At 43.4% G+C, this 27,084-nt stretch overlaps 1 non-coding gene across 1 annotated transcript; it reads right to left on the bottom strand.

The window, feature by feature from the left end:
* Positions 1–21,846: 21,846 nt before the first annotated feature.
* Positions 21,847–21,921, bottom strand: Trnas-cga. Its single transcript has one exon. It is a non-coding gene; the product is annotated as a tRNA-Ser (tRNA).
* Between the last annotated feature and the right edge of the window lie 5,163 nt (positions 21,922–27,084).

The raw sequence follows: 27,084 nt of genomic DNA, 5'->3' as shown, positions 1-27,084 counted from the left end.
TGCATCATGCTGTTCTAGAAACGTGAATAAGCCAGAAAGCGGTTAAGTACGACGACACTATATCACTATCCACAATACCAACTCTTGTACTTTCTATCCCACCGCCAGCGTGGCCCAAAGCTCTGTTCTTTCCCATCTCCTGTATACTGCTGATTATGCGCAAACCTCCCCCGCCTGTTCATCTCCTCCAATTTGCTGATGACACCACTTTCCTGGTCCTTTATCATACCCTTCAAAGGTCCCAAAGTACCATCCAAACCCACCTCGACCAGTTCACCACCTGGTGAAACCAGTGGCTCCTTCTCGTCAATCCTTCCAAGACCCAGGCAATCATCATAGGTCATACCACCCGCTTCTTGCGGCTCCACGATTTTTACCTCCCCTTTTATGGTCATCCTATCCACCTCATTTCTACCCTGAAATACCTTGGCCTCACCCTTGACCGTCTTCTGCATCCTTCCATCATCCTTCACACTGACAAATCCTTGATCTGCCCCATCCTTCGTTATGCCTATGTTGCTTGGATTTCTGGTCCTCCCAGATTGTATAAAGCCCTCCAAATCCTAGAACGCCATGCACTTCACCTTGCCTTTCATATCTGCCTTCCATCACCCACACTTATCCTCTGTGAACTCATCCCCTTCCCCCACCTTCTCCTTTTCCTTGAAACATCTGCACCCTGTACATTGTCCACCGACTCGATTCCCCCCAACCCTTGTTGTCCCCCTCTGTCACCACCCTGAGCCTGTTGCCACGCATTTACCGTTGCATCCCACCCTCTCTCCATCTCCACACCCTCCACCTCCTTTCCCAATGCAACTTCCAGCTTCTACCTCTCCCGAATTATGAGCTTTGCCCTGAAATCTACCCCTCCTAACAACTCTAACCCCACCTTCCTCCTCCTCCTCCTCAGGGCTCCCCTTTCTCATCCCTTTCCCTGAGCGATTTTCCTCCCTCCTACGCCCCCTCCCTTTCCTGTGCCCCCTGCAGTGTCTCTGCGCTCCCTCCTACCTTGCCTTACCTCTTCGTGTCCCACCCCACCAGTTTCCTGCCTCTTGGTGCGCCCCCCTCCAGAACCCCCCACCCTCCAATTGCACCTTCTTCTCCCCTCTTTTTCCCTCCTCTTAAGCCTCCCATCCCTCGGTAGGTCCCTACCAGTGGTTTTTGTTTTTTTGTGTGTGCTCGTCACTTGCAGTGGTTTTTAAGTGTCCCTCGCTCTGTGTTTTTTTATACTGTGGCCGACTTTTAACTAATGTGTGTGACTTCAGTGACTTTTAAGTGCCCCACACATCACCGACTGTGTTATTTTAACTGTATGTCGACTTTTTTTTACTATCTCCCAATGAACGTCCCCGTGTTAGTGTATATTTTAACTTCCATTATCTCCGTTTACTGTGTTTTTATATCCCCTCCATTTCTTCCCTTTATGTTGTTTTAAATGTCTTCCGCTATAAACTTCATGTCTTTCACCTGAAGAGCAGCGCCTATGCTGCTGCCAGCCCGCCCCACTTGGGGAATTGAAATACAATAAAGAAAGAAAAACAAATACAACAGATACTTGAATGTCGGTTTTGCATGTATTACTGTTGGGAATGAAAAACGACCACAGTGTGTCATTTTTTCAAAGTCCTAACTACTGAAAGCATGCTACCTAACAAAATGAAAAAAGCGTTTAGAGTGAATTATGATATATTGGTAAACAAATGACAAGAGTACTTTTCTCGCAAGTTAAAAGTTGGGATAAAACAAACAAAAAATAACGTACAATCTACAATTCCTAAAAAAGGTTCTTCTTTCATCTTATGAAGTCTGCACCACGTATGAAAGAGCAAGAAACCTCACACCTCTGCAGAAGACCTTACTTTAACAGTCGCTATGGAAATGTTGTCGTATCTGTTGCAATAGGACAGTCAGTTGACAAGGAACTGGAAAGTATGCCTTCATCGAACAACACTATTACTTGTCGAATACTCGATATTAAGGTTCAGTTGGTCGAAAAATTCAGAGGTAATATTGATTCGCTATTTAGCTGGATGAAACTGCAGACAAGTCCAATGATGAGCAATTGATTTGTTACTTGCGATTTTTCAGGCAACAATAAATTTCATGAAGATTTTCTTTTATACAGGAAAATAGCTCTTGGAACAAAAGCACATACCTCTCCGAAATATCACCCTCTTCTGCGGAAGAAAACAACATTAACTGAAAAAATTGTGAAGGAGTGTCTACAGTGGAGGTTGTGGTATGGTTGGCTGTTACGTCGGACTGCAACGTCTGATCCGAAAAGACTCCTCATGCTGTTTGGCCACGCTGTTTAAAAGTACTGGAATCAAAATTCATGATCCCTGCCCTTCATGCGGTTCTTCATTCAGTGACTGAAGTAATAAACTTCATTAAAAGTCGATCACTTAAGTCGCAGTATTTTTGACGAATGTGTGTCGATATGGGGGCAGAGTCAATGTCCCTAGTTTATTATAGAAACCCTCCTTTGCTTACACGTAGAAATGTTTGAAAAAGGGGCATGAACTCATGATGAACTCTTTACTTTTACCTTGTTCAAGAGCAACATTCCAGTTCCGAGAAGTTCGTAGATAGTGACTTGATTTCGAAGCTGACTTATCTAAGTGACTCCTTCTAAAAACAATTCACTAAATGTGACCCTTCAAGTTAATGAGACCAACATCTAGCAACTATCAGACAAAATTTCAGCTTCAGAAAGAAACTACTGTTATGAAGAAAATGTAGGATGATAAAGATGTACATTACGTTTTTCTTGCTCTTCTCATGTTTTCAGAAGACAATGACTTTCATTTGAATGAAGAACTGAAGTCCGGTTTGGTGAATCGCTTGACTGAACCCAGTGATTACTTTTTCAAATACTTCCCAGAGTAAATTAATCAACACAACTGGATCAAAGACTTTTTCAATGTAGAAATAGCATCAACAGTTACCACTCAAGAAAAGAGCAATTTATTGATATTTCTTCAGACTCCGCACTGAAAGCTAAGTTTGTTTCCTTATCATTGCTTGAGATTTGTGAACCACGAGTATTTGCACGCAGGTAACAAAGCCCTAAGAGTTCTGATACCTTTTTCAACATCCTTCCTATCTGAGGTACGGTTTTCATCACTGACGTTCTACAACACGAATGTGGAGAAAGAGGCGTAGTGGCAATTCCCTATACTACGCCGAGATTTGAAGAACTGATGATGAAGAAGCAAACTCGTACTTCTCAATGATTTCGTTACAAGACTATTAAGTAACAACATTAAAAGTTGATTGAAATGTGTTATGTCAACACATAATAAAGAGATAACTACACTCATTAATCTTTTTCGAAACTTACGTTTTTTTACCCCACATTTCGAGTCGAATACCATGTACGAAAGGAGCTGCAGCTGTTTATGACCTGGCCAAGGGAGCCGTGGACCCAAAAAGGTAGAAAACCACTGCTGCAGCCTGTCTCTCTTCTCCAATGCGATACCGAACTGTGTTGCAGTCACCATCAACATTACAACGTGTGACTGCGACTCAGAAAATCCGTTTTTCGTGTGAAAACTTACACATACGTTCTATTGAGATGAGAGTGTGTGGTAAATACGTGTATTTAACTGTTGCACATTGTAGACCCTAAAACAGACGATTGTAGAGAAACTGGAACAGGAATTCATAAAAGCAGCATGCGTTAATTCTTTCTTTCCATTAATAAATATGAAGTGATGTTCCAACCACCACATATCATCACCATGGTTCGACTGGTTTCGTGTACAAGACTGCAGACAGAGGCATCTGTGAGAGACAGTAGTAACTATGAAGGCTAGCATCATTAATGTATAATGACATCACGCGGAAGTAATCGTAAATCGCAGTCGACCTTCACTGGCAGAACAGCTGCAGCTACCAACTTTGGAGCGGTTATGACGACAGAGATAGCAGGAAAACAGAGGTGCTGATGACGAAATTTTGTCTATCTACAACTAACTTTTACACCAGTCATTTTGAAGAAAGATTTTCATAAATCTGTAAGTAACAGGTTACCACTTTCAATAAAGCAGCGGTATATTTCCCTCCACTTATATGGTACTATAGTTCTAAACCCGACTAGTAAGGCGTTGTTAGAAAAATTGGAGACGAATTGTGTCTTATGCAAGACTCCGTGAGCTTAATTTTGTTTTATTCAAAGATATTTCACCACTTTCCGTTCCATCTTCAGTGTGTTTTTGTTTATTTTATTTCTGAAAATTATTCTTACGTGTCAACAACTTGTGGAGGTCATATAAATTTTATATTTAATGTTATTTACATGTACTAAGGGGGGATAATGGAGCATCACTCCGTTCATTAGTTTACATATACTATTAAAGAATCACAAAGCTGAGACATAATATCTTGTACACTTACGCTATACTGAAAAATTTAGGTTTAGATACTAATTTGGAAATAAGATGGTTATTTATTTGTAGGGTATGTGAACTGTTGCCAATGTTGTTTGTTTGGTACGCACAACTGGGTGGTTATCAGCGCCCTTGGAAATACGATACGAGATGCAATTTGTTGAAATATAGGGTGATTATAATTTTAAACTTTCAAAACGCTGTAGAAATAATACGGCTGGTAAGAATGACGTCAAATTGCAACGGAATATCGGAGAATGGGGAAAAGGTCTGGCAGAAGAAAAAAAAAAACAGTGTGGAAATTGATCAGTACATTGAAATGTATGTAACAGAATACGTAAATGAAAACACCTGTCATGTGCACGACCCATTGAAGTTGGTATAAACCCGCCGATTACATGGCTTTTCCTCCTTTTGCGTCTGCGACGTTCGCCATGACTGTCTCAATGCAGGATCGCGCTCTGCTTGTAAAACTGTATTACAAGAATAATGACTGTGCACACGTCGCTCTGCAGACGTTCTGGACACTGAAGGGTCTGGAAAAAGGCGTTGGTCCGATGATTGCCGTGGGTCTGGAGAAAATGATTCGGAGATTCAACAAGCGGGTTCTTTTGGTGTGCAATCTGATAGAGGGAGAAAACGAATTGATCCGACGTCCGTGGAAGCAATGGCCACAGCAATGCAGGGGGAGACGAGTGGTGGTGTGTAGACGTGTAGTGCACGGAGAATTCCCCGAACATTGGACATACCCGTGAGCACGGTGCTTAAAATCCTACGAAACATCCTTCTTTGCTATCCGTTCAAATTACCCATGTGCACGAAATGCTTCCTGTTGACCTAGCAGCAAGAGAGACCTTTGCTTTAGAATTTCTTGCATGGAAGTGGACAATGAACAATGACAGTCCGTGGAAGATTTTGTGAACAGACGAAGCCCACTTCCATCTGACAGGATATATCAATACACAGAATTGTAGGAAATGAGCAACGGAAAATCCACACACAAATCAACCAGTACCACATCACACTGAAAATGTCACTGTGTGCTGCGGGTTTACGGCATCATTTATCAAAAATAGGGCCATATTTTTTCGAAGAGACAGGCGCTTCCGGTCCTGTTACCTGTACCATCATTGGTAAGCGCTATGAGTGTCTTTTGCGCGCCAACGTCATTCCAGCTCTCCAACAGCGTGGATGTGTGGATGGGACCCTTTTTATGCAAGATGACGCACCTCCGCACATTACAAATCCAGTTAAGCAGCTGCCGAATCGTCATTAAGGAAATGCTAGAATTATCAGCCGCCGATTTCCTACAGCCTGACCCTCCCGATCACCTGATATTAATCCGTGTGACTTCTGGCCGTGGGGCTATCTAATAGATGATGTGTTCAGTGTTCCGACTGCAAACGTAACTGTGAAAGAAATCGATAAAGGCATGCGTATTCAAATACAGAGATATGTAAACAGGCAGAATACGGCGCTGCGGTCGGCAACGCCTGTGTAAGACAGCAAGTGCCTGGCGCAGTTGTTAGATCGGTTACTGCTGCTACAGTGGCCGGTTATCAAGATTTAAGTGAGTCTGAAGGTGGTATTATAGTCAGCACTTGAGTGATGGGACACAGCATTTCCCAGGTAACGATGAAGTGGGGATTTTCCCCACACGACCATTTCACGAGTGTGCTGTGAATATCAAGAATCCGGTAAAACATCAAATCTCCGACATCGCTGCTGCTAGAAAAAATCTTGCAAGTCGGAACGAACAACAGCGGAAGAGAATCGTTCAGTGTGGCAGAAGTGCAACTTTTCCGCAGATTGCTGCAGATTTCAATGCGGGGTCATCAACAGATGTCAATGCGCGAACCATTCAACAATACGTCATCGATATGGGCTTTCGGAGCCGAAGCCCCACTCGTCTATCCTTGATGACTGCACGACACCTGGGCCCGTCGGCACGGACAGTGGACTGTTGATGACTGGAAACATGTTGCCTGGTCAGTTGAGTCTCGTTTCAAATTGTATCGAGCGGATGGACGTGTACAGGTATGGAGACAACCTCATAAACCATGGCCCCTGCATGTCGGCAGAGGACTGTTCAAGCTGGTGGAGGCTGTGTAATGGTGTGGGGACTGTGCAGTTGGAGTGATATGGGACGCCTGATACGTCTAGATACGACTCTGACGGATGACACATATGTAAGCATCCTTCCTGATCACTCCAAACCATTACAGAGCCTCCATCAGCTTGAAAAGTCCTCTGCTGGCATGCAGGGTCCACATTACAGATTAAATAAAACAGAAACCCACTGTTGATGGCACAGAGGTGCTGAAACATGTCTGGGAACTTGGAAAAAACAGTTTTTTGCTTAACTGGCGGACCTTACTTGCAACAAATAATTAATTACACGGTATTACCCGTTGAAATCTGCGATTAAGTTTTACATTTTAAAGTATTAGGTGAAATATTGACTTAGCGGTTTTTGCACCCGATTTACGCAACCAAGTTTTGCGAACGAACTGATCAAATTGCGAAACAAACATTTGGTTTGCGAAACCGACAGAAGGGTGAAATTTAATTATTGCGAATATAAACGGTATACATTTTATTTCAAAGACAAGTCCGAAAATTCTCAAAAAGTGCCATATAAAGCTACGAAGGTGACGTTATTGTACTAGGAAAAACAGACTTACTTAACGTCAAAAAGAGAACAGAAATAATTGTTGAGCGTTTGGTTTTTTTTATAATTAAAAAAACACCATCGTGCTTTCAACATCACAAGATATTGTAATAAATAGAATAAGTTCCAAATTGCATCGGTAAAATTTCAGAAATTGAGAAAATTACGCTGGAAGTTGCATCTTATTTAAAACACCGACAAAAAATTTCTAGTAAACCAAATTGACTGGAAACTTCTTTTAAGTGACATCGACGTCAACACTGTCCATCAACTCAAAATTGCTTCTGGCTTCTTTGTTCTGAAGGTTTGCTGCGACAGTAGCGACTATAGGATTCCCTTTCTGCTCGTCTAACACTTTCGTGTAAAATCTGAATTTGTCGTTGGTCACCCAGCCTTCATCAAAGTGGAGCTCCAAAAGCTGTTTGGCTTCTGAAAGTTCTACTCCTGCTGTGGTTGGTTTTGGGCCATATCCTTCGCTGAAATTTTTTCCGCTCTTCAGGGTCCTCTTGCCCTGTCCAGCCTCAAAATTGTAGAAGGGCTCTCCACGAACTATGCAAACCTTCTTGGTTCAAATGGCTCTGAGCACTATGGGACTTAACATCTGAGGTCATCAGTCCCCTAGAACTTAGAACTACTTAAACCTAACTAACCTAAGGACATCACACACATCCATGTCCGAGGCAGGATTCGAACCTGCGACCGTAGCAGTCGCGCGTTTCCAGACTGAATCGCCTAGAACCGCTCGGCCACAGTGGCTAAACCTTCTTGTTTTTGCTTTTCATGAAAACGAACTTTTTGTCTTTTGAATCTATAAATGCCACTTACCAATCACTATCACCAAACTTTCCCCGTATGTCATAACAATTAGTGTGAACACAGTTTTCATTGCATAACAATGCTTCAATAACAATTCTAAAGTTCTTACCTTTTCGTTTCGGAAACATTTGTTTTCCACTGATCAGGACGCTACTTCGTTTTCCGGGAGGGACCGGCGACCTCGGTCTCGTTTTGCTCATTTCCAACTACTACTACGGGATCGATTTCTTGCAGAATTCCTACTATTTCAATTGCTCTCACTTCGTTTTTACCATCTTCTGCATTTAAACCATCCACAGAATCACTCACTTTCTTCAAAAGACTCACATAGATACGTCAACACACATCCTGCTGGTCAGCTGAACTGTGCGTGCCATGCAACGGCAGCGAGAGCATCACAGTTGCGTACGAGTTCGCTACGGCGCAGCCAACTTTCTGAATGAGAGAACTATCCTTTATAATCCTAAAAAAAAAAAAAAAAAACTGAAATTTAACTTTGCATGTCTATATTGGTAAGTCTGATAGTTGGCATGCTTTGGATCCGGACATGGTAAGGCGACCGCCATGCCTGTTGAACTTGGCGGGTTTTGCAAACGTTGGACATCTAGCGTGCTTTGCAGACAAAGACAACGTGCAGTTAGCGGCTTTTGCAACCGAACACGATTTTCTACAGCCAGTTTCAACGGTTTATAGCGGGTTTTGTATCTTGAAACCTGTTCCATAGTGTAGACGCTGAAAAAATCTGTATGGCAGTAACTCAAAATCGACAAAAAAGTGCGTTTATCGGCTTTTGTATCTGGGCTACTCAAATAGTTCCGCCTCTTTCTCTGGTATCACTGTGTCTTGGCGTGGCAGAGGTGGATCACAGTGAAGTGAGCGTCGTTGGATAATTAAGATTTTTTCTTTCCTGTTAGTCTGAACACGTGTCAAGGACGGGACACACACCGCCGAGACATTAAGGGACTGCCAGCGCTTGCAAGTCATACCTTCATTCTCAAAACACATGTCACTCAACATTTCGCTTGCAAACCTGACGGGGGTATGACCAATTATGTAAGATGAGGGGGAGAGATTGTAACAGTAAGTCAGAATTATTTATGCTACTGCTTCATTCAGTACTCCAACTACACTTTATGCAAGTGAGGTACAGTGTAATACCTGTAAGACGTAAGGAAAAAGAAGAGAGAGGGAAGCAATATAGTCACTAATGTGATTCTAGGAAAATTTTTCAGTGTTGTATTCCTTCGCTAGCTTAATGACTGTGAAGTGTGTTGGACATCTGTTCCAAGACACCGCCCAGGGTCTAACCTGAGAGGAGGGGAAGGGCGAGGGGACGCTTTCATCAGTTTTACGATGAACTTCTAAACAGTTTTTAGATTTCATTACAAATTATTATGAGTCCACTTTTTTTTCTTTTTTTGAGAGGTTGGGGGATGTTAGATACCTTCCCCTGTCCGTCGATCGGATACGTCCTTTTTTCATTCAGTCACCAATAATTCTAATCGTCAAACATGAGCAGTTATGATTAATTTCTAATATTTTTCTGGTGTTCTGGAACAGTTAACAGACACGAAGAACGTTATTAGTGGTACCCCAGGCTTTAGTACGCATACACTCCGCTGTGTAATAGGTGAATATTGTTCGCTACTTTGATATTGGTTTTACTGTTGCCAGTTTAACCAATACAACGCCGGAAAATTTATCGAGTATAGCTATAAGAACTCATCCCTGAGGCAAGGTATTTGATAACTTCGACCCTAATACCTACTGACAAAGCTTTATATTTACATGTGAACATATTGGTTAGGCTCTACAGTGACTGTTATTAATATCGAATGAAACAAGAAGATTACTGTTGCCAGTGCATGTTTGTTTATTTCCACAACGAGTTTCTAAGGTTTAAACCTCCATCATTAGGTGGATTCATGTGTATTAATATGGCATGTATATGTTGTGTTATGACTAAGACTACCCCAGAGTCCTAACACAAATCATACGAGGGTGAGTCAAATAAAAACCTTAAATATTTTTTTAAATATTGTTTATTGTGCATAAGTGGTACAAAGCTTTATCACTTTTCAACATAATCTCCTCCACGCTCAATGCAAGTCCTCCAGCGCTTACAAAGTGTATAAATTCCTTTAGAAAAAAAATCTTTTGGTAGTCTGCACAACCACTCATGCACCGTGTGGCGTACCTCTTCATCAGAGCGGAACTTATTTCCTCCCTTTGCGTCTTTGAGTGGCCCAAACATATGGAAATCACTTGGGGCAAGGTCTGATGAGTGTGGTGGATGAGAAAGACATTCAAAATGGTCTGTGATTATTGCAACTATTGTACGGGCAGTGTGTGGCCTTACATTGTCATGTTGCAAAAGGACACCTGCTGACAGCTATCCAAGTCACTTTGATTTGATTGCAGGCCGCAGATGATTTTTTAGGAGATCTGTGTATGATGCACTGGTGACAGTGGTCCCTCTAGGCATGTAATGCTCAAAAATGGCGCCGTCTTCGTCCCAAAAGAAAGTCAGCGTAACCTTCCCTGCTGATGGTTCTGTTCGAAACTTATTTGGTTTTGGTGATGAGGAATAACGCCATTCCTTGTTCGCTCTCTTCGTTTCCGGTTGGTGTAAGTGAACCCAGGTTTCGTCCCCAGTAACGATTCTTGCAAGGAAGCCATCACCTTCTCGTTCAAAGCGCCGAATAAGTTCTTCACAAGCATCAACACGTCGTTCTCTCATTTCAATAGTCAGCAGCCGTAGCACCCATCTTGCAGACACTTCGTGAAACCGGAGCACATCATGCACAATGCGATGTGCTGACCCATGACTAATCTGTAAACATGCTGCAGTGTCATTCAGTGTCACTCGGCGGTTTTCCTTCACTATACCTTCAACTGCTGCAGTGTTCTGTGGAGTCGCAACTCGTTGTGCCCGACCTGGACAAGGAGCATCTTCCACTGAAGTCACACCATTTGCGAACTTCCTACTCCATTTGTAGACTTGCTGCTGTGACAAACATGCATCACCGTACTGAACCTTCATTCAACGATGAATTTCAATAGGTTTCACACCTTCACTACGCAGAAAACCGAATAACAGAACGCTGTTCTTCCCTGGTGCAAGTCGCAAGTGGGGGAGCTATCTTTATACTGATACTGCGGCGGTATGTGTGCATCTGCACTATGCTGCCACCTACAGGCCATTCTGCACGCTGTTTGTAGCACGCTTACCAACTTACAGGGTAACGGCACGAAATTTCGATTTGTTATTACAATATTAGTGCATATAAATGCACCTGATGATGGAACATAGTGTAACTATAAAATTTTATGTAGTTCAGTTACATATTTACGTAAGTTATCAATGTAGTGACGTTATATGTCTACTTGAATACTGTTTCTTATTTTTATAGAGTTACTGATATTGAATAGTCAATCGAAACCGGTTTAGCCAATAAAGAATTTACTTCAGCATTTGGTTGCAATAAACTGCATTGTTGAATTTTGAAAACAAGTTATTTATGTGGAGTAACATTTTGATAAAGACGTTCAATAATTCAGTGAGCTGGGCCGCAGGCTAGTTACTATCAGCTGCTGAAAATGTTGTACACTGTGCACGCAACCCAAAAAGAGGAGGTGTTAGGAATTTAATACAGAAATATTGGACGTCAGGCGTTGAAACGTTTATGTTGTTAAATACAGGTACTGCACTACTGGAAATGAGCAAGAACAAGACATAATGTTGCTAAATATCACTGGAAATGAGCCGGAACAAAATATTTTTCACTGAATGAGCTACTTATGAAAAACAAATATTAATCAGCTGCCCACACAGCAAGATTCTTCTGCAGCGTTTTGTTTGGTCAGTTCTAGAGAGGCGTGTGATGTGGGACTACAAGCTCATGTACACAGTTCCACGGAACCACGTGCCTGCCCAAAAGTAACGGGGAGGAGGGGCGGGTACATTTATGAATGTGACGAACAGTCTCATATAAAGAACGTTTTGCTAAAAGCTTTTATATTTTTACATACCTCATTTCAAAATCTTTCAGTTAACTTACAGAGTATAATTTACGTTGTAAACAATGATTCTCAAAAACGGACGTCATTTTGAAAAATTGCAAACTATTTTTAATACAGGGCGTATTTCAGATTTTCCAGGGCCGGCTCACGTGGACAAACGTGCAGCGTGGCCGGTTGCAGATGAACGTTCCTGCTGCGAACGACACGGTTTAGGTGCCCACCGGTGAAGTCGGCCGACCACAAGACAAGAAGCGGAATATTCTCCACTAAGCAGTAACAGTAAGACTGAACTTCCCACAAAATGGACGGAAGAGACTGAAACAAACAGCAACTCTCCTTTTTAAAAAAACTGACACACCAAACGTTGGCAGATCTGTGTTCACAATCGTGGTGCTAAGCAAGATCCTGTTTTTGGTGAGTCCACAAGTAAATTTCGCATCATTTAAAGTACGACGTCGTCAAATTTGTTCAAGTTTGGTGGTATTATAGTTCTTCAATTAATTTAATGTCAGAACTACTCCTAAAATTTTCCGACAAATGCTTTCTAAAAGATATATTTCTCTGAATCGAAATTTTTTGGAAGTTAGACTGTAATGATTTTCTGAGTACCTATAATACATTATTACTCTTAAATTAAAAGATATTTCTGTATTTTATTGTTATTATTGTTTAGCTCCTAGGTAACTGTGCACGCTAAAATTCTGGATTTCCGTAATTTATACAGGGTGAATCCGCGGTCATGTTACAAGCTTTCGTGGCTGATGGAAAACAATAAATGTATCAGTTTGTGGTGAGAGACCCTGGCCCGGAAAATTATAAGGGAAAATGGTTCTGATGCCTCTGACAGTGGAACACATGCACCGGTACTGTTGTTGCTAGGATTCTAGGATACGCAGCTTTCAAACGTGGCTGTATGGACCAATACAAGAAAAAAACTACAAGTGAACGTGGGATCTAAAATGCACACCTTAAAAGCTATACGCACTTTTTCATCTTCGATATCATGGATCGTTTGGGCTTAATTCATTTTTCTTAAGCGTTCTCTGTGTCATCCACCGAAAGAAACAAGCACGCCTCAAATAAAATGCGTCACTGGAAGTTTTACCAAAACAATACTCTGGTGCCAAGGAGGAGATCGTAAATCAAGTTATTCTAAATTTGCAAACTCTTTGAACACTTCTCACAGATCTACGGAAAGCATTTTGAATATTACCGCTGCAGGGCCAAAGTACTGTGAGCAGACGGCGAAGACTGCAGAGCTATCGGTAGTCTAACGAAGACTTTCCATGACATCACTGATTGATGGATTGCTTCCTTATTTGCCTGTCGATCAGGTAAGTATATAAACGGTGGAGTTGTATGGAATAAGTAAAATATAACACTACAAAAGCCAATGTACATTTATATTTACAGAATAAACAAACATTACAGGATAACAAATTACAATAAATGAAAGTGGAAACATACGGAATCTTCTGGAATTATTGCACACGTATACTTAATAGTTACGTGTAAGTTAAGCGTAGATAGAGAGAATATATTGATTTAGAACGTTAGAACATTGTTCATAAAAATTCGCTAAAGGGGTAGATACGGTGATTTAGAAATAGATGTCTCCATTTCACTTTTATTTCTATTGCTGATGTGACTGATTTGAGTTCGATTGGCGGGTGATTAAATGTGTCTAATTTTTTCCCGTGGATTTTGCACTACAGTCATAGAATTCTGTATCGTTTAGCATGACATGTGAGCGAATATTTTTCATTATGTCACAGAAGTGGCGGTCGTAATTTTGAGAAACAAGTCAACTTCACAGTGTATAGACATAATAGAGTCAAGCTTTTAAATTGTTTAAAAATTATCTATAGTGTTTATATCTATTTTTAAATGAGATCGTTCTCACTGTTTGCTTCCTTAATTTAGAAATGTTACGAGATTCAGATTATTTCCCTATAAAATCAGACCATAGCTCACAACAAACTCAAATAATGCGTGGTACACTAGCTTCGAAGTGTCACCATTGGTTGAATCCCTTAATGATCGCAGTAAGAAACAGATTTCGCAAAGCTCATTTGTTAACATGCCTGCGTACATTTTTCAGCTTCAGTGGTCACTGATGTGCATTCCAAGAACTTTTGTTTCCTGTACTGCGCTAATTTTACTTTCAGTAATACCTTTATCTGGAGTGGATGGAGTGACATTTTGTCTGGTGTGAAGCTCAAGTTAATTAATTAATTTATTTATTTTTGTCAGCAAACTCTACCTCGAACGAAGAGCGTAGTTGAGAAGCTGTTTACTGGACTATTTCTTGGAGTGTGTGCTACCCTCTTATTATGAGTATATTTGTATTGGCAGCACAAGAAAATGAACTAGCTTTGAATTATATTCTAGAGGGTCACTTATGAAGTAAGTAAAGAGCACAGGCTCAGAACAGAGGCTTGTGGGATACCATAGCGCAACTGAATTAAGGATGAAGCTTTCTCAGAGTCATTGATTTCAACAAACTGTCTTCTACCACTCCGGTATCTCTTGAACTATCTGTAAGAGTTTTGACTCAGTTCAGAATCATGTGCGTAGTTATACTCGCAATGTACCTTAATCGCAGTTCTTAGATGGGAGTCGGAAGCTGGTCGTATTTACGATGTGTGTGAGAAAAGTAATGAGACTGACTTTTTATGTTGGAAGTTTTTCTTGTTTTCAAACAAGGATATTGTCGCTTTCTAAGCAGTTCCCTTTGGCAGTATCAACTGGCGGGGTCGTTTTTGTCAGTCTTGGTGGCAGCACTGAAAGGCTTCAACTGATAGTGATTCTAACATGTCGGTTATATTCTTTTGAATGTTCTCCAGATCGCCAAACTGACCTCCTTCTAAGACATTTTCCAATTTCTGAAAACGACAAAAGTCACAAGAACTCAGATCAGGTGAGTAAGATGGCTGTGGAACGATAGGAATGCCTTTTGAGGTCAAAAATTCCGTGTTTGAAGTGGTCGTGTGGTATGGGGCGTTTTCATGACCCAGCATCCACTTGTCCGCAGTGTCAGGTCTCACTCGGTTCACCCTTTACCTGAGACTTTCAAGAACATGTTTGTAAAACACCTGGTTTACATTTTGTCCTGTGTAAACAAATTCTATATGTACGATACCCCTACAGTCAAGAAAGCAAATCAGCATTGTTTTGATCTTTGATTTGCTCATGCGAGCTTTTTTTGGTCGAGGAGATGAAGTGCTATGTGCTATTGACAAGGGATTTCAGATCGATTCCGTATTCCTGGATTTCTGGAAGGCTTTTGACACTGTACCACACAAGCGGCTCGTAGTGAAATTGCTTGCTTATGGAATATCGTCTCAGTTATGTGACTGGATTTGCGATTTCCTGTCAGAGAGGTCACAGTGCGTAGTAATTGACGGAAAGTCATCGAGTAAAGCAGAAGTGATTTCAGACGTTCCCCAAGGTAGTGTTATAGGCCCTTTGCTGTTCCTTATTTACATAAACGATTTGGGAGACAATCTGAGCAGCCGTCTTCGGTTGTTTGCAGATGACGTCGTTTATCGACTGATAAAGTCATCAGAAGATCAAAACAAACTTCAAAACGATTTATAAGAAAAATTTGAATGGTGCGAAAAGTGACAGTTGGCCCTAAATAACGAAAAGTGTGAGGCCATCCATATGAGTGCTGAAAGGAACTCGTTAAACTTCGGTTACACGATAAATAAGTCTAATCCAAAAGCCATAAATTCAACTAAATACGTAGGTATTACAAATACGAACAACTTAAATTAGAAAGAACACATAGAAAATGTTGTGAGGAAGGCTAACCAAAGGCTGGACACTTAGAAAATGTAACAGACCTACTAAGTAGACTGCCTACACTGCGCTTGTCCGTCCTCTTTTAGAATACTGCTGCGCGGTGTGGGATACTTACCAGATATGGCTGACGGAGTACATCGAAAAAGTTCAAAGAAAGACAGCACGTTTTGTATTATCGCGAAATATAGGAGAGAGTGTCAAAGAAATGATGCAGGATTTGGGCTGGAAATCATTAAAAGAAGGGTGTTTTTCGTTGCGACGGAATCTTCTCACAAAATTCCAATCACCAACTTTCTCCTCCGAATGCGAAAATATTTTGTTGACACCGACCTACATAGGGAGAAACGATCACCACGATAAAATAAGGGAAATCAGAGCTCGTACGGAAAGATATAGGTGTTCATTCTTTGCGCGCGCTATAAGAGATTGGAATAATAGAGAATTGTGAAGGTGGTTCGATGAACCCTCTGCCAGGCACTTAAATGTGATTTGCAGAGTATCCATGTAGATGTAGATGTAGATGTAGATGTGGATGTCAGAAGTGTGCGACTCCTCACATTGCCTCTGTCTCAGGATCGTACTCAGAAATCCAGGATTCTTCAGCTGTGATCACATAACTGAACCATTCGTGCTCATTGGCAAGGCTCTCAAGAAGAACAACGAACAGGTTTCTTCGACTGTCCTTTTGCTCAGTTGTGCGATTTTTCGGCACCATTTCGACCCAAGCCGTTTGCAGGTTCAAAATTTCGATCAAAACCTGACGTACGGTGAAAATGTTTAAGTTTGAGAGCTCTTCAAACATCTTTACAGGTAAATATCGGTGTGATCTCACAATAACACGCACACGTTCGAAGTTTTCGTCGGTTTTTGAAGTTGAAGTTGAAGGTCTTCCTGAGCGAGATTCATCTTCAGTTTGTTCTCGGCCTTCCAAAAATGATTTGTGCCAGCGAAAAACTTGTGCTCTTAATGAGGAATTTTCCCCATAACTCACAGACGTGTTTCAACTTCTCAAAGGTCACAGATTTTCCAAGTTTAACATAAAGCAATTTTCACATGTCATGAACTTTAGCCAATCAACACAACATAAAGCCTGTCTCGGGAGAAGACACGTGTTCTTCTAAGGTGCCAACTGCAGCATACTGCTGTCACTGGGCGAAGTGGCACATTAGCACGGCTCTGAAGCTGCTCTCGTTGAATAAGAGTGTCCGTTGTAAGGCGGACTGACAAGAACGTTCTCCGCAGAGCTCGCGCCGCCTGCTTTGTGTCCCGTAAAGCGGAGAGCCAAGGCCACGGCCGGCGGCCGGATCGCCGCACCGCAGCCATTACGTGCGCTCCGCGGGCGGCCACGCTCAACACCCGGGCTATTGCCTCAGCGGCGGCTCGAAATGCTGCTGCCTGCTTCTCCAATCGCTTCCGAGAACTCATACCTATAATAACGAGGCTGCCTAACAAACTGCCAGCGTCGCGGGGCCGTAAAACCCGCGGAGTTACTGTCTGAACTCCCCTTATTACGCGGACGAGTGATATTTGCGTCTAGGACGAATTAAGCGCCACGTGGAGTTCTCTCATCTGTTATTTAGGAAATTAAACAGCTTACGTATCCGCGATTACTGTCGGCGATTAAGCTTTATACACGAAGGAAACGATCACAGTGACGTTTCCAGAGTATTCGGGAACATGACTGTGCTGCTAATTATGTTTTCATTGTGGTTCTTTAGCTTCTTCCGACGTGCTTCATCTCAAAATATTTCCTGCGTGCACTGCCGGATGTCAGTTTTCAACGGGCACAGTATTTCGGCAAACGAAGATGCTGCCATCATCAGGTGGGCTGATAAACTGCCTGACGGGGTTCGTTAATTCGTTCGTTGAATGACGAGGCATTCCTTGGCTCGAGATGTTTGCAGTTCAAACTCATTAGGAGTGACTCCTGCAAGTTCTCCTGTTGGTCGGCGTTTGGTGAAATCTCCTTGACGGACTGTTGTGATTTTTACCTGGAACACTAGTCGAGCCAATGATGGTGATGATGATGTAATGGATGTAATGATGGATGAAGGTGTCTGCTGCCGAGGAAACTCGCATTACATCAGGCCAGCGTGTGATCGCCTTGCAGTGTTGTTGGTATCCAAAGCCTGGATGAGCTGATTTCGGGATTGTCCTGATTTCTCGTGGAAAGCATGTGCCATTTGCCGGAATCTGTTCCTCAAAAGCGAGATACCCGTGTCTTGGTGCAGCAGACACGTTGGGTACAGCCTTGTGAATCGCAGAGCGAGTTTGAGAGTTCGGGTCTGCAACGCTCTGCAGTGCTCTGATGTGCTAGTCAGCTGCATAACCCCACACCACGTCCGTGTACTCCAGCACTAGTCACACCAGCGTTAAATTCAGCGTTATGCTGTGTTTCGTGTTTTGAGGCCAGCGTCGACTACGGGTTCAGCAGCAGATGCAGAGTGCGAAGTCCCCCGCCCTATTTCCCAACCTTTGACGTCACGAAGTGAGCCGCTCGTCCAGGGTTACTCCTATGTACTTCGCCGTCCTTTTCCATTAGATGGGCTCTCTTAGGATATTGACTGGTGACGATTTGGCTTCAGCCGCCTTTAGGTAAAAACTACTGCCTGGCCCATGGCTGGGTTGAATTTCAATCGCTACTTCGTCGATCATGCTCCCAGTGCGCACTGGACCTGGAGACGGCGTCTCATAGCATGAGCATTCATGCTATGCGTTAGCTCTACAAACTTTCTCTACTGGTGGTGCATCGGCCTGTAAGGTGTCAGGCAAATCCAACACCTTCTATGAAAACCCTGACATGATAAGCAAATCCAGTAGTATGTCACATAGCTCCGAATAAATCGTGACATTAAATTAACCAAAGAAATACGAGTACCGAGTGAGCAAATGGAATACCACAGACTAACACAAGAATGCCTAAATGCATGTCATACCTTCCCACCGTGAGACAGACGCAGTTCCGAGGGGAGAAACGAGAACAGAAGCCGAGAGCAGAACCGTGCTAAGTTAGAAGGCCCTACGATAAGGGACGGACACCCACGTCGCCAGCTAACCGTTAGGACCACCCCCCAGCCCATGTTAAAAGCTAGAGCCTTAGCGTGAGACTTTTTCGCGTCTCTGTTACGTCAGGACCACCTCCCGCCCATGTTAAAAGCTAGAGCCCTCCAGAAGAACAGTATAGATCTTACGATAACGCTAAAAGGACCACACCACCCGCAAGTTTTAGCATGAGACTTTTTCGCGTCTCTGTTACGTCAGGACCACACCCCAGCCCATGTTAAAAGCTAGAGCCCTCCAGAAGAACAGTATAGATCTTACGATAACGCTAAAAGGACCACACCAGCTGCAAGTTTTAGCGTGAGACTTTTTCGCGTCTCTGTTAGGTTGCAAACTTTAAAAACATTGCCCCACCACGAAAAGTATAACGTTTCTCATTGGATAGACAGAATTTTTGTAGGCAGAGCTTAAAGTTAACATTGAGACCCTGATTGGTCAGATAGTTTTTTTTTTAAACCAACTTCGGTAAATTGTAGTAAGGAGAAGAGGAGAGAGTTGCTTCCGAGACAGCGAGGTGAGCGGAGCTGTGCTGCCTGCCGCCCCCTGATGAACACCGACAAGGTAATGAACGCACGTGATGCCGCATAACAGCGCATAAAGCTTCACTCAGAACTGCAGAAGTCTCATCTGTTACACCCCTTTTTTGCGTAATACTAGTGTCGATCGTCAATTAAAGCTCATGGTGTTCACATTTGCCACTTGAAGTAAAAATCTGAAACGCGATGATTTTTCTGTTATATAGTTATTGAGAAGCCACATCAGCCACTGTAATTTACGACAAGTTAGATAAGTAATTAAAGATAATTGAGGGTGTGTGTAGACCATTTTGATAGTTTTCTCTCTTGTGAAACTTAATTTAAACCTAGATTATAGATGTGATATGGCACAGGTCATCCTTCGATCCATTGTAGAACTTGGAAACCCATTCAGGGAATATTCGTTCACATTTTTGTTGAACGCAGTTGGTTTTTACCATCCTGTATTAAAACATTTCCTTTTATCAATAGTGCAATTTATAAACAATGTTTTGTGAGTAGAATAAAATTTCCAATGGTAAACTTAACTACTTTCTCGACGTTATTTTACCAGCTAACTAAAAATAGGAAAGCCTTGAACCCCTTCCACTAAATTTAGTTAGTATTAAGATTCTTTTAAAGGGAGTGCAGTGGCTCAAATGGCTCTGAGCACTATGGGACGTAACTACTGAGGTCATCAGTCCCCTAGAACGTAGAACTACTTAAACCTAACTAACCTAAGGACATCACATACATCCATGCCCGAGGCAGGATTCGAACCTGCGGCCGTAGCGGTCACGCGGTTCCAAACTGAAGCGCTTAGAACCGCACGGCCACACCGGCCGGCGAGTGCAGTGGAGCTGACGCTGAAATCATTAAGTATTTGGTTATATCATCGCTAGTCTCACTGAACTCTTCTGAACTCTACATGTCATGTGTGGTCTGGCGTCTCCTTACCAGCAACAGGTCCCAGGTTCAAACTAGTCAATTCCCTAAAAAACACGCTCAGAGCGTCGATGCGTGAAAGTGGTAGGGAGACACGATATAGAACAAACAGACACCACGCAGAATGTTAGAAGCCGTGTACAAGAAGTATAGCAGTGCACCCCTGCGCATATCTGCCGATCTGTGGATATTCTGTGGTCTGTCCTGGCGTGGAAGGTCCTCCCAATGGGGCTAAGACAGGAGAAGGACTACGTGTGACATCGGTATACCGTGCTCAAAGAGACTGTGCACGAGGCCGTCGTGCGACATGGAGTCGACGGCCTTAGACGCATCGAAAAACACCACACCAAGGTGTTCTCTTGTTTCCAGTGCTCTCTAGGCCGGTTCTACCGACCTCAGCAGTTGATGAGTAGTGGAATATCCACTCCTGAATCCAAACTGTTCGCCTGGTATGATGTTCTCTTGGGTGACATGTTGTTTCAGCCTTTTTAAGTACCGAGTGAGGTGGCGCAGTGGCTAGCACACTGGACTCGCATTCGGGAGGACGGCGGTTCAATTCCGCGTCCGACCATCCTGATTTAGGTTTTCCGTGATTTCCCTGAATCGCTCCAGGCAAATGCCGGGATGGTTCCTTTGAAAGGGCATGGCCGAGTTCCTTCCCTGTCCTTCCCTAATCCGTTGAGACCGATGACCTCGCTGTCTGGTCTCCTCCCCCAAACAATCCAATCCAATCCTTTTTAAATACAGCCTCTCGAAGACTTTCGAGAGGGATGGGAGTAGGTTGGTAGGCACGTAGTTGGCCACCTGGTTAGGATCCTTGTCAGTCTTCGGACTGACCATCACTTCCGCATGTTTTCACCCAGTCGCGTAGAACCTCGATAGCAAAGCCCAAATAAAGATTCCGCTAGTGGCCGGTGGACTGACGGTGGCAGGTTCTTCAGCTGGAGGTTACTGTTGCCGTCACTGCCTCTTGCCTTTCTGGTATGAGAGCATCAGCGTTGTGCTGCGACTTCTTCCTCGGTGAGTGGTTGAATGATGTCATTGTCAGCTCTTACTACCAGGAAGATGGCAGCTGCTTGTCGACGTGGCGAACGTTGTCTTATGCACTACGTCGGTCACAGGCGTAGAATTTGCTGCAAAGGCATCAGCAAGCAAGCGTGCCTTTGCATCTGGCTCACAGATGAAGTACTGGCCATACTGCAGCGGCGAAATGCGCTGCCGGTGACGCAGGTTCTTGATAACTCTCCAGGCACTGCCATCATCACGTTTGTGTGTGTTCACTAGGTCACCCCATTCTGGTTGCTGTGCTACTCGATGGCCGCAATGATCCCTGTGCCTATGCGGTTCAGCCACCGTTTTGTGTCTTGGTGCCGGGTGATCTGCCGTTCTACATCTACATCTACATCTACATGGATACTCTGCAAATCACATTTAAGTGCCTGGCAGAGGGTTCATCGAACCACCTTCACAATTCTCTATTATTCCAATCTCGTTTAGCGCGCGGAAAGAATGAACACCTATATCTTTCCGTACTAGTTCTGATTTCCTTATTTTATCGTGGTGATCGTTCCTCCCTATGAAAGTTGGTATGAAACTTCCTGCAGATTAAAACTGTTTGCCGGACCGAGACTCGAACTCGGGACCTTTGCCTTTCGCGGGCAAGTGCTCTACCAACTGAGCTACCCAAGCACGACTCACGCCCCGTCCTCACAGCTTTCGAGTCTCGGTCCGGCACACAGTTTTAATCTGCAAGGAAGTTTCATATCAGCGCACACTCCGCTGCAGAGTGAAAATCTCATGCTGGAGAATGTTGGTGATTGGAATTTCGTGAGAATATTCCGTCGCAACGAAAAACGCCTTTCTTTTAATGATGTCCAGCCCAAATCGTGTATCATTTCTGTGACACTCTCTTCCATATTTCGCGATAATACAAAACGTGCTGCCTTTGTTTGAACTTTTTCGCCGAACAGCTGGTTCTTCACGGTAATTGCCTCCAGGATGTGTGGCAGTAGTCGACGTGCAAAACCTCGCGGGCGTAGCGACCGCTGCGGTGTGGCTGCGTCTGCTGCCCAAAGCATCCTCTGGTTGAGGAAGGCCAGGACTGCATAGGCATCCGCTTCGTTCATGTCAGGTTCGTCTTCGAGCAGGTCGAGCACTTCCTCTTTGTGGCGATCACTGCTCATGCTATGAGATTTGGTCGAGCGGGTGCCTGTGCTGCCCAACTACTTTCAGTAGGGCAATGCAATCACGTCCGGCCTGCCCCACCCATCGCTAGGGAAGTGAGTGTTAAAAGGTCCCAGCGTGATTGCACCGTTTCTCTGCTGGTGCGTCGTGGTCGGGCACCCAGATTTTAGTTTTCCCCCTGTCCCACTGATCGGACGCTCCATCGGCAGTCCGCGCCCAGCATCTCTATCCCCATTCTTCCCACCGACACAGTCTTCCGTCCTAGGTTCGCGCCCAGGTGAGAGCGCTGGTGGTACGTCTGCTGTTCCTCCACCTGCCACAAAGTTAGTTCGATATGTGATATTTCATATCTCTTCTTGAGCTTTCTAACAGGTGGGGCCCCATGCCTTCCTAAGGACGTGTACAGAAGCGGATTTTCACGAGGACACAACCATTGCATTTATTCCTTTTTGTCGCGCGTTATACTGGAAGATAAGACGAATTCTCCGGAAACACCAAGTGAAGACAGTCTTTCGCCCACCAGCCAAAACACGGATACTGCTTGATGGTGTGAAAGACAACCTTAGTCTAGGGATATCCGGGATCTATAAAACACCTTGACAATGTGGCAAGACGTACATAGGTAAGAGGGTGCGTACTGTCGAAGATCGTTGCCGGGAACATCAACAGAACACCGACAGCAGCAGCCTAACAAATCGGCAGTCGCAGAACATTGCCTGACGAAATTACATGGAATGGATTATGACCACACCAAGTTTCTATTGACATTCAAATAAGGAGACCGTTGATAAATCGTGATAGCGGGTACATCGTTAGTAAGGCATAGGACCCCGCTATTAGAAAGATCTAGAAGATAAATGAGATAACAGACATCGAAATGATTTCAGGGGCAAGTGCAGCAACAGCAGGCGTGCCGCCAGCACGCGCACCTGGGTGCGAACCTAGTACGGAACACTCTGTAAGCGGGAATAGTGATTGAGGGGGGGGGGGGGGGGGAGGAGGGGGGAGATGGCGAAGACAGCCGATGAAGCTGCCGAACAGAGGGACAGGGGAAAAAGATAAAAGCCGCTACTCATACTTCCAACTGCTGGAAATATGGATGACGAAATGGATGATACCACCAAACCCAACTAAGACTCAGGCAGTCCTATTCAGACATTGACATGTAACAAAAAAATGACAACAAAATAAACCGACATCAGATTTACACTAGGGATTACCACCTTAAGGCTCAATGACACAGCCGGGTATCTCGGGGTCTATCTGGACAAACACCTTCACAGGAAGACCCACCCTGACACATCTCCTGAATAAAACCAGACTAAGACAAAACCTAATCCGACAGGTACAAGGCCGCATTCATGGCTGCTGTACACAAACTGCAGTTCACACCTATAAAACCTTTATACTATTGGTACTGGAGTATGCAGCAGCCATCCTGGGAGGCATAAACGACTAAATAGCTAGCAGGTTACACAGTACAGATAGAAGACTCCTCAGTACCGCGGAACTTCCCACGTCACTCCAAGCAACCAGGCTGGTCGAGCTAGGAGCATATCGAACGATACGCCCGACATGGAAGACTTCATCTCCACCAAACGCAGGACCTGACGAAAACTCAAATTCAAGAACGTCACCTCTTCCTGCATAAGAGCTCAGAACACTACCAGAACTTACCCAGACCTAGCCCCCAATGTGGAACCTTTGACAGACAACATCACAACCGCACCTCATCTAGACGAGAGAACAGGTAACTGACACACACACACACACACACACACACACACACACACACACACACACACACACACCACTACAACCAACACGCTACCATGACACTCTCAAGGAGCTCCCACAGGTCCTAACTAATTTCAAATTGTAAACAGTTGCAAACAGTAATTAAGACTCCTCTTCAGTCTGTATCACACAATATTACCTATCGTCATTTCAAAATATTAACTGAAACATCGTAATGCAGATATTTTACAGGTTGGTGCAAATAAAAGTGGCCTGGAGAATAGAGTTCCAGAGTACAAAGAAACACAGCAGAGGAAAGGAAACGCAGTACTAACCTGACTACAGTAGATGATGAAAGTGACCACCATTCACTTCTTCGCAGTTTTGTGTTCTGCTCAGCATCTTGCTGAAGGTGAATCGAAGCTGGACTTCTGGGATTGGTGCGGCTCATCCGAAATACTCTGCTGCAGGTCTTGAACACTATCAGGGTTGTTGCGATACACCTTAGACTTGAAGACTCCCCATACAAAATAATCGCACACTGACAGATCAGGTGACCTGTGTCGCCATCAAGGGCCGCGACCTGACTGACCTTTGCTAATATCTCAGCCAGGAGTGAAGATTGTGTAAATGTGGTCCAGGGTTGGGCCGGCTGTATAGGCAGTTGCTCCATCCTGTTGAAAGTAATTGAAGGTTATTTCCTCCTCCGTTAATGCTGCCAGATACGCTTTCAAAATCGTTTCTACTCGTCTGGGCCACTTTCATCCCCCCCATCCTTCCCCCTGTACATACTCAGAGCAACACAAAGCCCGCTAAGGAGCCATTATCTCTAGACATTTACATATACCTTCCTTGTGAGTACCCTCCGCTACTCCAGTTTCCCTCCACTAATGTGTTTACTCCCAACTTCTCTTTTCCTGTCACTCTCCCTCCTCTGCAAATCATTGTCTAACATATTAGGTATTACGTAATATTATCGTATTGTAATTGCATAAAACATAAATTACGTCAGAATGAATAACGCCATTGTAACGATATCAAAATAAATAGTGCAGATTGTGATGTCAAAATGAGTAACGTAAACTGTAATACCCGGGTGCAATGAAAACTGCAGATTGTTGGAAAATAAGAAGTAATGAGGAGATCTACAAAAATATAGAGAAAATATCTGAAGAAATGGCCAAACGAAGATTAACCTGTTTTGGATATCTCTACCAAATGGATGGAAATAGACTAACAAAACAAATACTCCTATATTTCTGGAAGAAGAAATCGACAATAGCATGGATTACAGAAGTAAGAAAAGATCTTCAAAGAAACAACATCAAAGAATCAGAAATAGCAGAAAGAAACCGTTTTAAAAGCAAAATACTATATTTGGAAGGCTTTCAAAGCAGAAGAAATAAAAAATCGGGAACAACATGGACAGAAGAAAGGAAGAAACTTCATGGGGAGAAAATGAGGGAATACTGGAAAAATAGGAAGCAACAAAAAAGGAAGAAGAGGAACTGAAGTTGTTAACGTGATCCTAGTTGGTCAATACGATTGTAAAAAAAAAAAAAGTAATGAAAATAAACTGTAAAGCCCTAAGGCTGGAAAGAGTATACAGCAAGCCCAAGAACACTCTGCCCACCTCCATCAGAGGATGGAATATAAACTACAAGAGGTCAATCGAGGTCGTTTGCCGAAACATCATGCCCATTGGATACTGACATCCCGCAGTTCAGCGTGAACTATTTTGATATGTTTTCAGTGTTGCAAGAAGGAAGGAAAATTAGAGTATGGAGGCCCATTGACGTCGAGGTCAATAGAGAACGCTCGGGTTGGGGAAATATGGCGAAAAAAATAGGCCATGTCGTTTTAAACGAACCATCTCAGCATTCATTTTGAATGATTTGGAGAAATTGTAGAACACCTAAACGTGGAGAGTCAGATGGGGATTTGTACGTCTGTACTTGTAAATCCGTGTTCTCTGTGTTACCCTGGCGACCCCTTACGCAGTAGATCGTAGTAGTGTAAGAATTTAGGAATATACTCAGCAATCTTAGAAGCATGCAAGGTAGCAAATTTATTATATTTCTGATGGAAGTGCTGTGAAAATCGTTTGTTCAGCTGTGACTCGAAATATTTCCATTTATTCAGATGTGGAGAAATTAAAAATGGGAACATCCACTGTTAGCAATGGTGCTATTTAGAAAAGTCACAGATAACTGCTTCGAACCAACACGTTCTTCAGCAGACAGCTGCTCACGTTATTTTCATTATTTAATCCAGCGACCGCCCCAGCATCGCAAGAGTAGCACCAAGTATCTACTGCCAAACGACTAGTCTGGCGTATCAATAATAAATTACATACAAAAACCGTATGAATGGCAAGGGACTTTAAAACAGTTATACATATATATATAGTCAGATGTTTATAGATTCTGGTCAAGCTTCCCTGTTGTCTAGAATTGCAGCAACTGTCTACTGATTTTCCCGCCAGATACCGTCTCCTTGGCAACTGACCAGCTTGTTAATCTCACATTACAACGAGATATCGCTCCAAACGTCAACTGAATATAGAACAGAGAACAATACATATATTACACAATCGCCATTACTATAATTATTAATTACATACACAAACCTTTTTCGTGAATCAGTCTGTTTGCGAAAACCGTATCAAGATCGATACAGAAGTCCCTAATATTACTCTTCACATACGGACAGCAAACCTCACCGTTTCAGACGGTCGTCGCCCCCGCCCTGACCCTCGTAATGACCCTCCCCCTAAGTACATCCATGACTATTCCCGTGCCAACTGGAATGCCTACCGGGATACCCTTTCCACCCAGGTCGATAGCTACCCCTTCACCTACCACCACCCTGACGTTGTAACCCATGTCGCCTCCTTTCTCCAGCAGACATTGTCTGAGGCCGTGGAGGTCCA

This window comes from Schistocerca piceifrons, chromosome 4 (genome assembly GCF_021461385.2).
Source record: "Schistocerca piceifrons isolate TAMUIC-IGC-003096 chromosome 4, iqSchPice1.1, whole genome shotgun sequence".
NCBI classification, from domain to species: domain Eukaryota; kingdom Metazoa; phylum Arthropoda; class Insecta; order Orthoptera; family Acrididae; genus Schistocerca; species Schistocerca piceifrons.
Note: the sequence above shows the minus strand (reverse complement) of the source record. Positions and strands in the feature narration are given on the sequence as shown.